Source organism: Lineus longissimus, chromosome 5 (genome assembly GCF_910592395.1).
Source record: "Lineus longissimus chromosome 5, tnLinLong1.2, whole genome shotgun sequence".
Taxonomy (NCBI): Eukaryota; Metazoa; Nemertea; class Pilidiophora; order Heteronemertea; family Lineidae; genus Lineus; species Lineus longissimus.
In genome coordinates this window covers 12,435,570-12,449,731 of record NC_088312.1, presented here as the reverse complement: position 1 = coordinate 12,449,731, position 14,162 = coordinate 12,435,570, and positions in this window count along the sequence as shown.

Genomic DNA, 14,162 nt, shown 5'->3' with positions numbered 1-14,162 from the left:
CCTGAATTCGGCAATTCTCGATCGCTGAAGTACGTACTAACTCAGGCTTTCAGTGATACCACTGTGTCCGCTGATCTACGGACGACAATATTACTACGTTTCAACAAATTCTTACGTATAATGACGACATTGCGTCCAGACCGCAATTGTTTCGAAATAGCGTAAGTCTTTAAAGGAGGAAATATTACACCTGCTATAAATCATAATGAAGCCGCCAATCACCATAGTTACAGATTACATTTAGGCAAATTAGACTCATCAAAATACTGTTCTTCAATATTGGACCACGCGAGATGGGATGACGGAGTGGCTAGCGCCCTTGAAGCTACCGCAGCCTGCCCAAGTTTATCCTCCCGGGAATAATGGTTTGCACTAGACGCCGACGCCCATCCAACATGTTTCATCAGTAATTGTTGATGATTTTGGGCGCCGGCATCTCCCGTAACATTTGGGACTAGAGACCTGAGAGAAATTGCACACGCTCCCCTCAGACTGTGAGGCGTTTCTCCTTCGTCGATGCCTAAAGTGACCAAATAGGAGCGGAGACGACAATAAATCGTCTGGTATTCTAACGGGCTATTCCTAACAGAGTCCTGCTTCACTGCTCTGAACAAAAACCCCGCATCTAGGCTTATACCTAGCTCCCGAGCGGTTGCCAGGTACGTTTCTAAAGCCCTTACCGGACAGATTAACCTATCTGGATTCCTGAATATGGTGAAAACATTAGGTTTGTTGACCCTATGGGTTTTACCCCAAGTATGCTTTATTACGTAACCTCTTCCACCAGGAAGGCCCCTCAGCTCCTGGAATAACATGAGGCCCAAGTCATGCGCACGGTCTCCGCCAAAGAACAAAAGCTTGAAAACGGCCTGGTCACGCGCCAAGACAAATCTATGGGTAGCGCTTGCTGACTGCTGCAAATGCCTGTCAATATACGAGGCAATAATGACTAATTTGGATAGAAACAAAGGCTTAGCTTGCTTCTGCACCACGTGACCCAAGCTTTGCTCTATCTGGATCTGCTTCACAAAAATCTTAACCATGGTGGAGTCGACCGGGTTACCCCCGGGCCCCTGCCAGAAGGACATAACGCCCTTCTCAGTGAATATCGCTTTTAGCTGGGAAACTTTGTTTAGCACAGTCCCAAAAGCTAATTTACGCGGGCAGCCGCAAACCGGTTTCCTATCACCGATTGCCGAGCAATCCCTGTAATGCACAGGAGTTTTACCCGCCTTATCTTTACAAACCAGGAACATGCAAATCTCTTCCGGCCCACAATCTACTATTGCTTTACCCAGGTGACCTAAAAATTGCTCCAACTCGCATTCCAACTTTGATTTCTTCCTCTGGTAGGCAGAGGCATGGTTTGCTTCCATCAACTCCCGCACCCTGCCACGCAGGGCGAAGAAATCCGGCACCGGGCCAGTAGCCCCCTTGCCCTGAAAGAGTATAACAAAAGCAACTAAGACTGACTACTATTATCTGAACACTAAACTCGGTAGAACCACTATGACAAAATAAGACGAGCGGCATACAGGGGCAACTTCAAACCCGACGGTATATATCCCAGCTTAGACGAAGTTTCCACAACGGTTATGTCCCCTTGCATCCCCAACAAAACCATTTGCGTTTTACCAACGACCTGAGGCCACCACGCCGGCAGTGGCGACTGTTTAGCGACTACGAGGGTCACTTTCAGAGGGCGTGAGCATTCGTGCAATAAGAAAGACACCACACTCGGCGTCATGACCAAAGGCGGGAAGCAGTAGCAATTTTCCGCTGGTAACAAGGTCTGGGCAAACAAGTTCACACCTGACGCCCCCGGGAGAGGCCAGGGAGAATAGTGTCTGAGGGGTTGCCCACTGGAGTTCAACATGGCATTAGAGTCTAGGGCCATTAAATCGAAAGAATGGGGACCTAATAACTCCTCTAGTTTTGCCCAGGTGGATCCCCTAAGCCGCGAGTCTGCTGAGGACAAAACCCTGGATGGCTCGTCCGCCGGATTGCGCTCTGACGGGATGTAAATTAACTTCAAGTCACAGTTTAACTCGGAAACCAACCGGAATAGTTCCTTCATCATTGACACTAACCGAAGATCCTTCGCCCCCGATCTTTCCCATGCAAAGACCACAGCGGAATTATCCACCTGGACATCCACCCTTCTGTTTCTTACCCGATCTGGCACTGACTGTAACGTTTTTTATCACAGCTTCGGCTTCCTTGAGGTGAATAGGCCTAGAATCTTGTGCGAGCCAATAATCATGAACCACCTGTTCCGCCCCAATGGATGCACCCCAACCGTGTGCATAATCATCCCTAAATGTTTCAAGGATAGCCGAGGGAACCATAATGATTTGAAACGCTCAATTGTAAAGCCCAGTGCCAAAAGCGTAGCTGCGTTGAAGAAAATGGATAGGCCTGTCCTCTGGATGGCCGTTGCCCCCTCCTTACCATTGGGCCTAAGAAACGGTCGTCTAGATACTGGGTTGTAATTATTCCCCGAGACCTCAAGAATTCTGTGACTTGCATTCCCGTTTTCTGGTACACAAACGGGCTGACTGACCAGCCGAACGGCAACACGGTGTACTGAAGGTACCAGCCCCCGAATTCCAAACCGAAATAGGTCTTGGAATCTTCTGTCAGTGAAATACCCATATAGGCCGACTTTTCGTCGGATGAAGCAACGAAATCGCCAGGCTCGAGGAGGCTAGGAATAATGGGCAAGCCTTCCAAAGAAAAAGACATGTGTTTCATAAAAAGGTTGAGCAGACGCTCGTCATGACAGAGCCTACTTTTCCTAGAACCTTTGACCATAACTAAAGGCATGACCAGGTGAGGAGGTTCAACTTCCCCCACCTTTCCCACAATTTCTAGGGAGCCATTTCTTATCCCTTCTTCGAGCTGCCTGGCGATTTCGTCAGCATACAACTCACAATTCTTGAAATTTGGGAGTACCACTCGAGGAGGTAAGACCGAGTCAAAGTGCTTTCCCGCAAAATTGCCCTTAAAATGTTGAAAAAAATCATGGACATTGACCTTGTTGAGTATCCAGTCTTTTACCATGAGACCATCGGGGTTGCTATTGTGATCCAGTAACCATAACCAATTAGCCGGCTCGCTATGGACCTGACCTGCCGTAAAATTTTTATCGTCTCGGAATGGTAGCCGTGATAGCCTGTCCTCCCATTGATAACCTTCCCAATCCCACGTGTGCTTCAAAGAATACGAGGGTTTCGCGTCGAGGGGGTTGCCTTCCCAGTCTATGAATCGGGTCGCTCTACGTTCACGAAGTGCCTTTTCTGGGTCAAAACCGGCGTCCTTTTCCCACTTTGGAACATACTTCTGCAAATGGGGAAACGCGAGACATGAAGTACGGATTCTGAAACAATCCTGCTTCCGCGTAAACCAATCCATGAACAGCTACTGGCTATTAAACTTATAGTTAGACTCTCATTACCTTTCCCCAACGCCGGGAAGACGAAACGGCACTTATGTTAACCCGATCGATTTCTTGAGACAAGAATGGGAAGGCAGACCCCCTCAACGCCCATCCCTGGTGGACAAGTCCACAAAAGGGCCACTAAGGAGCCCCCGGAAATGGGAGAGAAGAGAACCTGCCTGTACGCGTAATACAACTAAAAAGTACGGTCACCTAAAAATATTAGTAATATTATTATTATATACCAAATGTTCCCCTATCACCGGGAAACTCACTTTTTATGGCCATGAAATGACCCGGGAATCATGAACGAACAACAGATTGACTGCCCCCACCAATTATTATGCCTGTTTCCCATCTGGATTTTTCCCATCTCTCAGTGGGCAGCCCGACACCCAATGATCGGAGGCGTTACACAAGAAACACGGCCTGGAAGCGGAAGGGGTGGCCGAGCCACGCCTGAATGCCCCCCTTCCCCTGCCTCGAGATGGCGTGAAATACCTGGATGTCCCCCTGGCAGAGAACTGGGAGATCAGCTGATTCAAAAGCTGCGCGTTTGAGTTACCCGCGTTCTGCTCCCCGAGATCTTTCTCCGTTTGCTTCGGTTTTGTCTTCTTAAGAACCTTCTTCCACGCATCCACGGCCGACTGGGCCTTCTTGGCCGAATCAGACCCAACTAGCTTGATCACCAGCCCATGCAGGGCTCCACCCGCATCATTTTCCCGGCAAGCCCTGACGGCCATTTTGTAGGATTCCTTATCGGCATGATCACTGAAAGTAGCCGCGTCATATAGCGTCTCCATTGCCGCGATCAAGACGGGGTTCGTCGAAGAAGATCGAGCCGCGAGCATCCTCACCTGTGCCAAAGCAAGCTCCACATTCCCGGCACCGCCATCCTTTGCCTCTCTCAGCTTCTTTACCTCCTGCTCCAGCGCCTGTAGTCTACCATGGTCGGTTTCCGTTTCAGCAGAGGCTCCTGACTGCAGAAAAGATGGGATACAGTGAGCCGCCCGATAGGCCAGAAACAAATCGGCATGTATCGCTAGACCTGACCCAGACGGCTATATCAACCCGCCAAGAAGGTGTAGCTTCCTGTGAAACCGTCTCCCACCTAAATACGTCCTCTTGTGAGGGTAGAAATTCAGTACGCTCCATAGGGTATTCATGGGCGTGTGGTCTGCTTAATTCACTTTCCTCTGACACGACCTGGGCGGCTTGGATGTGCCTGCACCAAACGCTTAGACCGATCCTCGCCGTGCCAAATTCCTGAGCTGGCCTTAGCTCGCTGACTATACGCGCTAAGCTAGATTAGACGCCCCTTTAAAACGGGTTGTCTAAGGTGCCCACCCCCTTGGATGAAAAGGATGTAATAAATTCTAGATTACCCTTTTTGTGCCTCTTGGTTCGCTAGTAGGGGTCTTGACCACTGGGCCCTTGGCCATCGCTGACGCTCCTCCCCCAGGGTCTTTCGCTGCCGTAGACGTTCCCGCCACCGGATCTTTGGTACCAAGGGGCTGGGCTGCGAGCGGGGCCCCCTTATCGTTGGCCTGAAGGACCATCGCGTGGACAACTCGCCTTCGGCTGCCATTGTCATCATTTAGCCTTGCCAGATCCAACAGCACCTGACGGGAAAAATATGGCATCTTACTACTGATCAGCAACAGGGTGAATTTAGACCAAATTACCAGAAGAATTACCAAACGAGAACCGACCCTGGCCATTGCGTTCTTTCTGAGAATGTCAAACGACTATAATTATTCGCTTGACTCAATATGTTGCCGACGCGACCTCGAAAGGCCCTCCCTGTCTGTACCACCGGCTGTCGGCCTCTATGCGTCGGAGAGAACCAACGACAGTTGCGGCCCTCATTTGCTAGAGGCATATATTCTTTACCTACCTTCATCTCGTGGCCCATAACTCTTTTGACTTCAGTGTTCAAGTCCTCTGCGGAATATGATGCCAGGGGGTACTTTCTTGACGGGCTTGCCATATCGGCAACGTCCAAGTCCTCGGGCAGCTCTCGCAAACGATCAAAAATAGGGAGGAAATCTCTCCCTTTAAGGGAATGACCCTCTCTGAGCGATGTTTTCGCCATTTCCGTGATAAAAAAGAAAATTCTCGTAAGAGTGCTACTGGTGCGTGCCAAACCAGAAGTGCCTTCGCCGCATTCGGAACGCCCTTTCCAATAGGGTTGATGGTCCTAGTTGGGTAATCAGATCGTAACCTCTGACACACGGCCTGAGCGTTCAAGCACTACATGTAACACTTGCTCATATTACGCACTCTGTTACGTCCCTGTCATCACCAGGTTTATTGTATTTGTATAGAGTTTACGCCTTAATCTCCAATTGAGGGCTAAATATGCTGGAGACCTGCCTCGCCTTTGTCTGCGACCTTTGTTGACCATGAAGACACAATGAAAAAACGCTTGCGAGCGTGACTGGCCACACCTCAATGTACGTCTAAGCTAAGCCCAACTAAAGCCATTAGGGAGGTTCCGCACTAGTTTCCAGTACCACCGTATAACCATTACTCCCCGTGGAAAAGAAAAGAACGCCCTCCCTCTAGACTGATCCACCGGAATCCCAACCAGCTTCCTAGAGCAGGCCCTTGATAACCTCACCAAAGATTCATTGCGATAATTCCGCACCTGATATTAAACCCAATCTTCTAGTGGATGAACGTACTGTACATGTACTAGGTCAGAACCAATATTTAAGTATGACCATGTTCCCTGGACAGTCTGTCTATCTCCCGGATAGACTAACCGCCCCCCCCCCCGGTAGATTTCCGTCCCCACGAACGGGTACTGTCCCCTGGACAGTCTGTCTATCCCCGCATAGACTAACCGGCTCGCCAGCACGGTTCCATCCCCACGGACGGGTAACTGTCCCTGGACAGTCTGTCTATCCCCCAGATAGACTGTCTATCCCCCGGATAGACTAACCGGCCCGCCGGCACGGTTCCGTCCCCACGGACGGGTGACTGTCGCTTGACAATCTGTCTATTCCCCGGATAGACTAACCGGCCCGCCCGGTGACTGGCCCACCGGACAGTCTGTCTATCCCCTGGATAGACGGGTTAGCCGGTAAACTCTCCGTGTAGAAGAGCCTCCAGCTGAACCACATTCTGCTTCGAAAATACCACCCGAAACAAAATGCGAGAGAGGCATTTCCATGCATACATGCCCGGGACAACATGTACAGACTACGCCGAAAGTCTGCACCAGGCTGCCCTCCAGACATGCACACAAAGAAGCCCTCCTCAAGCAATGGGCTTGAACGACCGTTCCGGGCGGCTTCCAAAAACAGAATGCAAGGAAATGTGGGACTCGCGTGCCAGCGTGACGTCACAACACCTTGGATAAGGAAAATTCATTCATATCGTTGCGCACTTGTGTTGGCCGATTCGTTATTGTCCGGGTGACACAAAGAAACTATCGCTCTGGGTTTGCAGCGCTCCACGCATAAAATGCGAGCAAAGGACTCTTATGGGCGGTTATTACCGCAAATAAAGACAAACCAAAGCAAAGACACTTGTGTAGCATTGTGACGGTCAGAGATTTATGTTAATCATTTAGTATTTCAAATTTGGCGCCCCTTGTTGTTTTCGCGCAGACTAATTAGCGAGCATGCGCATTTGCCATTTCCGCCCACCGTGGCGCTTACAATTTTAGACACCTTCGAACTTCAATCATGTATTATTACAAAAATAAGAAAGAGATAAGATGGGATAGAGGTAACTAAAAGTAATGATAGTATAGACTCTTTAGGTTGCACTGTTACTGTACAGGGCCTTTTTAATTGGCCCGAGACGAGTGTTTTATTGACACGTTCTTCAGTGCGCGTGGCGTGTGTGAAGTGAAAGTTCATTAATAGACGGCGCCACCGTTAAGGGTAATTTAGCTAATGAAACTAGTGTTCAATTTAGTGAAGTTTCAAAGCTATTCTGAGTCTGTACTAATGTAAAATGACAACAGCTTAGTACTACTGCTGATAGTCAATGTCTGTCCTCTGTCCTTGGTAAAAGATGAAGTCACAACTGGTCCTTTTTAGAAAAGAATGTCACAACCAGTCATTTGTGACACAAAGTCACAATCTGTCTCCAGTGTATTTAGTGTCGGTATTTTTATCTTTTCAGTTTTTACGTGCTCTGTGGTGCCCTTGGTAACGCGAATGTGAACAAAGTTTTAAACGAAAGAAAGTCTTCATTTCTTATTGACTTAAACTGCCACAAGCATATCAAGGACACGTAGATTGATACTCCTATGTGTGCCACATCAAAGACATCTGGAATGCATGTTTTGTTTTTGTTTAAAGCGGCATACACAGCACAGATAAGACATGACCGCAATACCTCTCTGGACCATACACCACGTCAAAGATAACGATGCGAAGTCAACAGACGGCGCCACCGTCTTGGGAAAAGTAAAAACGACATCGACAACTTCAGGTTTTTGTTGATATAAGCGACTAGCGGGAAAATGCACATGTGTTGTTATGTCACTATTGCATCTATTCGTAGTAGACTGTCGTATTTTGAGATCCCCTTTCTTTTCAACATCATTAATCATACTAGTATATCATAACCATGGATAGAGATAAGTTAGAAAACTGTGTCAACCTCCTTCAACAAATTGTTGGAATAATGGGGAGAGAGGTGGCGAATAACTCTACGAATAGATGCAATAGTGACATAACAACACATGTGCATTTTCCCGCCAGTCGCTTATATCAACAAAAACCTGAAGTTGTCGATGTCGTTTTTACTTTTCCCAAGACGGTGGCGCCGTCTGTTGACTTCGCATCGTTATCTTTGACGTGGTGTATGATCTAGAGAGATTGCGGTCATGTCTTATCTGTGCTGTGTATGGCTCATGAAAACAACTGTCTATCCCAGAGAGGTTGCGGTCTAGTTGTATCTATGCTGTATCAAACAAAAACAAAACATGCATTCCAGATGTCTTTGATGTGGCACACATGGGAGTATCAATCAACGTGTCCTTGATATGCTACACAAGTGTCTTTGCTTTGGTTTGTCTTTATTTGCGGTAATAACCGCCCATAGACTCTCTCATGTCTGCCACACTGATACTACTGATTCAAGCATGTTCATTCTGCAGTATTGGCCTCCATTGCACATGTGTTGCATACATGTTGCATATATGATGTACATTACAACCGTTCGCAGCAAGAATGCTTGAAAAAAATGCCGTAAATGTGGCGATCTCCTACAAATCGTCGAGTCTGCGATTTACCCTGTTTAGCATTAGAAAAGTGAATATTTATTTCTGTTTTGAGCCGATTAAAACCTTTTCAGGCCAAAAATCACCTCGCTACAAATCATCGTCTACACGAAGAGACTTTATCATACGGCAGTTTTCCATTCGCTTCGAAAAATAGTGCGCATAAATCACTGAAAATCACTTCGTTTCAGGAAGAAATCTTTCGGCCGAAGACAGGAACAGCGCCATAAAAAACTTTTTTGAATTTTTGAAAGAGAAAATCACAAAAAGTCTCATGATTACACGGATATGATCGATTTCAGCTTAGAGTGACTCAACCACTCTCTTGATTACATTACAGAGAGTGGCCCGGAACTGGCCAATAGTGGTTTCGCACGGTAGATGCTAAATGCAATCACCTACAGTACCCGCCTCGTTTTGAAATGAACTGTTACACTGGCCACCTGAACAGAAGTTGGTCGTCGATTTTCAAACATGGAATATTTTATTGAATTAAATCTGCTTATCCATACTAACAATCAAATTTGTGTAATGTCCGACCAGGTGGTCATCTCCTCTTGCAAACAGGGTCTACAATATGACCCCACTAAACCCTTGCACTGGAATAATCATGTATCGTGCAAGAAAACGGCCTGATTAGATAGTCTGGATGGCCCAGGGAAGGGGTGAGACAGAAGATAATTTATTCTTCGAGAGTATATTCCTCAATTTAGTAGAGCGGCTAAGCATAAAAATCGTTCACTTCTTCAAGAAAGCATGAAACTTTGCTGAGGGGTACTATGTCACATAAGAATCATTAAAAAAAATGAACCCGAAAAAATTACGCCCCCTGGTGGCCGCCATCTTGAATTCTAAAATGGCCGCCAAAATAACCTAGTTTTGTCCATATCTCCAGTTCTAAAGCACGTAGGATGGAAAATCGAGCGCCTATACCCATGTTTTCAATATCAAGGAACATTTTCGGAGCATCAGAAATTCGGTCAGATGGCGGCCATCTTGGATTTCAAGGTTGCCGCCTCAATTTTCAAATGCCTCTGTTTTTGTCAAACTACTCTCAGGTGTATATCCGTCACCACTTCATATCTGTAACAACTATAATAATGCCTTACTAAAAGAAAAGGGCTCAATCAAAAAAAAAACAATTAATGCGCATTTTGCATCCCATAATTCAGTGCTGCCACCTATGATTATGCAATATTTTTGAAACAAAGAAGCTAATTAAACCGAGATCATTTCTTCCCGTATTACCATCTAAATGGATCTATGAAGGAAATGTAGCATGTAAGTATTTGATAGTATGCTCTAGCATATAAATGCGCAATAGATATACTTAAGTATTGAAAAGAGGCACGTGCTGTCATGTCAAATGAAAGTGAAAGTACGATGTGCACCAGTGTGTAGGCCTACATGTATGGACATTAGGCCTAACACTGATCATACGTACATGGTTTATTGGCAGTCTTTGATTGTAGTAAATGAAAGTGGTGTATCTAATAGAACACTACTGTTAGTATGACTGACAATGTCAAATGTTGAGTTGTTGACAAGTTCTTTTTATAAATACCGGGGTATGGAGCGCAAAACAAGCCAAAATTTGAAAAACAACTCATGTGATCATTTTTTTTCAGGAATCGGTGAATGATGTCAAAGCAGTTCCGTATGGTTAGGCCTGGTGAGGTTGGAGAAGTACGGAGGCCCCCAATTGACTGGAATATGTGCCTACTTTGTCAAACTTCGTCATCAGAAACCCTTTCCCAACCGATGCGGCGTAGAGGGCGAGGTCACAGTGAAGCTTCTACCGGCACAAGTTATCAGACATTCGCGACTAACCTAGCTAGGTTCAAAGAACTTGGTCAGGTACCTCTCAACATTTGTACTGAACAATTAGATGATGGGTCAGGTATTCAAGAGACATTGCGGAAGAACGAAGCGAAGTGGCACAAGACGTGCAGGAACATGTTCAGTGAATTTAAGTTACAGCGAGAAATCAAACGAAAGTCCGAATCAGAAAACGACGCGAATGGTGATGGCAGGCCCCCAGTAAAACGAAGAAGGTGGTCTACTGGTAGTTTGAAAGATGATTCGATATCAGTTCCAGTCAGTTTTTTCTGCGATGGAGAAGCTGGGCCTTCAGGATTACATGCAGTTTCTACTCTTAGGACCGATACGTTGGTTCGCTGGTATGCCACAGAGCAAAATGACACTAAGCTTTTGGCGAAACTATCAGCGGGTGATATGATTGCATTAGACGCAAAGTACCATAAGAACTGTTACAACAAACTGTACAACAGGTTCAAAAAGGGCGATAAGGACAAGCAAGGTGCAGAAAGTCATGGTCGGAAAGCGTCTTCATCCTATCACAATATTGCGCTGGCAGAGTTGATATCTTACATAGATGAAATGCGGCAGATCGAGACCCCCGTGCCAGTTTTCCGTCTTGCTGATCTAGTCTCTGTCTATAGTAAACGTCTTACAGAGCTGAGTTCAGAGGACAGCGATAAGGTCAATTCAACGCGCTTGAAGGAACGTTTGCTATTGCACTGTCCATATCTGAAGGCTGTAAACCAAGGAAGGGATGTACTCCTGACTTATGATACTGCGGTTGGTGATGCAATATTGAAGGCCTGTTCAGATGGAGACTCTGAAGCCTTGCAACTAGCTAGGGCTGCTACTATCATTCGAAAGCAGATTTTCAGTTATGGTCACTCATTCAACGGCTCGCTTTGTGAGAAAAAACCAGAACAAACCGTCCCAGACACATTGCTTGCACTCATTAGTATGATTCTTGATGGTCCAAGTATAAAGTCTCAGTCGCGCAAGGAAGAATCGTCAACACAAGCAGCTCGCACCATTTCTGAACTTCTCACGTTCAATAGTATCAAGGCGTCGAATAAACCACCGCAGGCAGTTGTGCGGCACAATAGTGAAAGGGAGGTTCCTATTCCTGTCTACCTAGGCTTGAAGATCCACGCGAAGACAAGGAAGCGGGAGCTTGTGGACTGCCTTCACAGGCATGGATTATCGATATCGTATGACCGAGTGTTGAGGATTTTGTCTGTAGTCGCCCAAGGAATCATCAAGCGCTTTGAAAGTGATGGTACCGTGTGTCCCCCTCAGCTGAAAGGTGGGTCTTTTTACAACTGGTCAGGTTGACAACATTGATCACAATCCAAGCGTAATAACTGCAGCCGACTCTTTTCATGGAACAGCACATTCCCTGTGCCAGCATCCAACCAAAGACAATCGAGGAACTGTTAGAGACAGAATCGTTTTAGAGCAAACACACATGGACAAACATATTCCTCTTCTCCCCTTATCGTACACAAACGTCCTGCCTGCTATCCCCATGCCTAAGGAAATTGTAGCTCCAATGATCGAAGGGCCTGTGAGACCAGAAACTAACAAAGTTACTGAGGACCGCAAGAAAGAGTATGACTGGCTGAAGAAGCAAATGTTACTGGTGACGGAGGAACTGGAAGACGTCGAAGATGTGTCATTGGCGGCTTATCACGCATCCATGCAGGATCCTAGTAACAATCTCCCAACAGCCGTTGCTTTGATGCCATTGTTTCGAGATGTATCGCATTCATTCGCCATGATAACCCATTGCATGAAAACAAATAAGGCAGCAACGGAGCATCTCAATCCGGGACAAACCCCTGTTCTCACCATGGACCAGCCACTGTACGCCATCGGAAAGCAGATCCAGTGGCGGTCACCACGGTTGTTCGGCGAAAACAAGTACGTCATGATGCTGGGTCCTCTCCACATCGAAATGGCAGCGCTAAAGGTGATCGGAGATTTGATCGAGGGGAGTGGCTGGACAAATGCTATCGCCCAGGCAAACGTTGCCAACCAAGGAACGGCAGACAGCTTCATTCGTGCCTCGCATATAACGAAGACATGGAGGGCTCATCAAATCACTGCTGCATCGCTGTATTGTCTTCAGAGACAAGCGTTTGAGATGGAAGAAGAAACTTCAGCTGATAGTGATACGTTCTCTGATTCGGCCTTCACTGCATGGTGCGAAAAGATGTGTCTTTCCCATCCCATGTTTCAATTCTGGAGCATAGTTTTGGAACTAGAGTTAAATCTCCTGGCTTTCGTACGAGCCCTCCGCACATCCGACTTCGATTTGTATGTTGAGTCTATGGCTCAACTTGCTCCATGGTTCTTTGCTTTGGACCATGTGCACTATGCTCGGTGGATTCCTGTGCACACAAGGGACATGACTAACCTCCGTCAGAGATGTCCGTCGAAAAACGACAAAGCAATAAGTGCCACAATACCAAGAAATGCGCTCCCGCTGTTCAGCAGGCCTAACAAGAAGGCCCCATCAAAGGACAAGGAAAAGCTAACCGAACTGAAGAGTGACTGCTACTTATTCTCGCGTTTATACATCGCCAGTCAATCACGAGAAGGTGACCTTCAGGAGTTTTTCAAGCACGAGAATCAGCAGTACCCACCATCGCTGTCTTTGTCCGGAAAACTTCGACAGGGGAAAAAGTCTGATCTTGTGGGATGCCTCGAGTCCAAGATCGATTCAGTCGTCTCCAACACCCCATCTGTTGAGGTAAAAGTTCTTGATGGCGCAGCTGTAGTACATCTTCTGCCGGTTGGGGAATCTAGGACATTCGGGGAATATGCCAAGGATGTTTTCATTCCACATGTGTCAGCACAGCTAGAGAAGACGAGTCGAGTTGATCTTGTTTGGGACATTTACCTGAAAGACAGTCTGAAACTTTCAACCCGAGAAAATAGAGGAACCGGAGCACGCAGACGAGTGTCTTGTAATGTCAAGCTTCCAGGACATTGAAAAAACTTCTTGCGCAACGATGAAAATAAAGAGGAACTCTTCCAGTTTCTGGAAAAGCAGTTGGCTTCTGAAGACACTGGAGACAAAATCATCATATCCACCTTAAGCGAGGCTGTTGTTACCTCAGTTATGGATCAGAATACGGACGGACTACAGCCATGTTCCCATGAGGAGGCGGACACAAGAATCTTCCTTCATGTCAAAGATGCGATGAATTCCGGCTTCAAAACAGTGATGATTAGAACAGTGGATACAGATGTTGTCTCTTTGTTGGGGGCAGTGACAATGACGGCTGCTCTTCCAATGCCCTTCCTCGACCTTGTTTTTATTACGGTTAACAGCCTAAATATCTTTGTGGATTGTTTCCCTCTTGACGATGGTCGACAGTCGTCAAAGGCCACTTCCATTCCGTACGCAGTGGACCGGCTTCGTTCCTCACCCTATCCAGATCCAATAAAGGTGACGCAATGGACTGCCCCGGGAGCAGTTGCAACTGTTGTGGAGAAGCTTCCAATAAAAATAATTAATGCCAAGTCAGTCTGTTGCAAACACTGAGATATGAGGAACACCGGTCATGGGCATCTGCATGCCTTTTCATTTACACGCATGGTAATATGCTTACTTTCGTTTAGAGGTACTGACTATACACAAAAAGCATGATC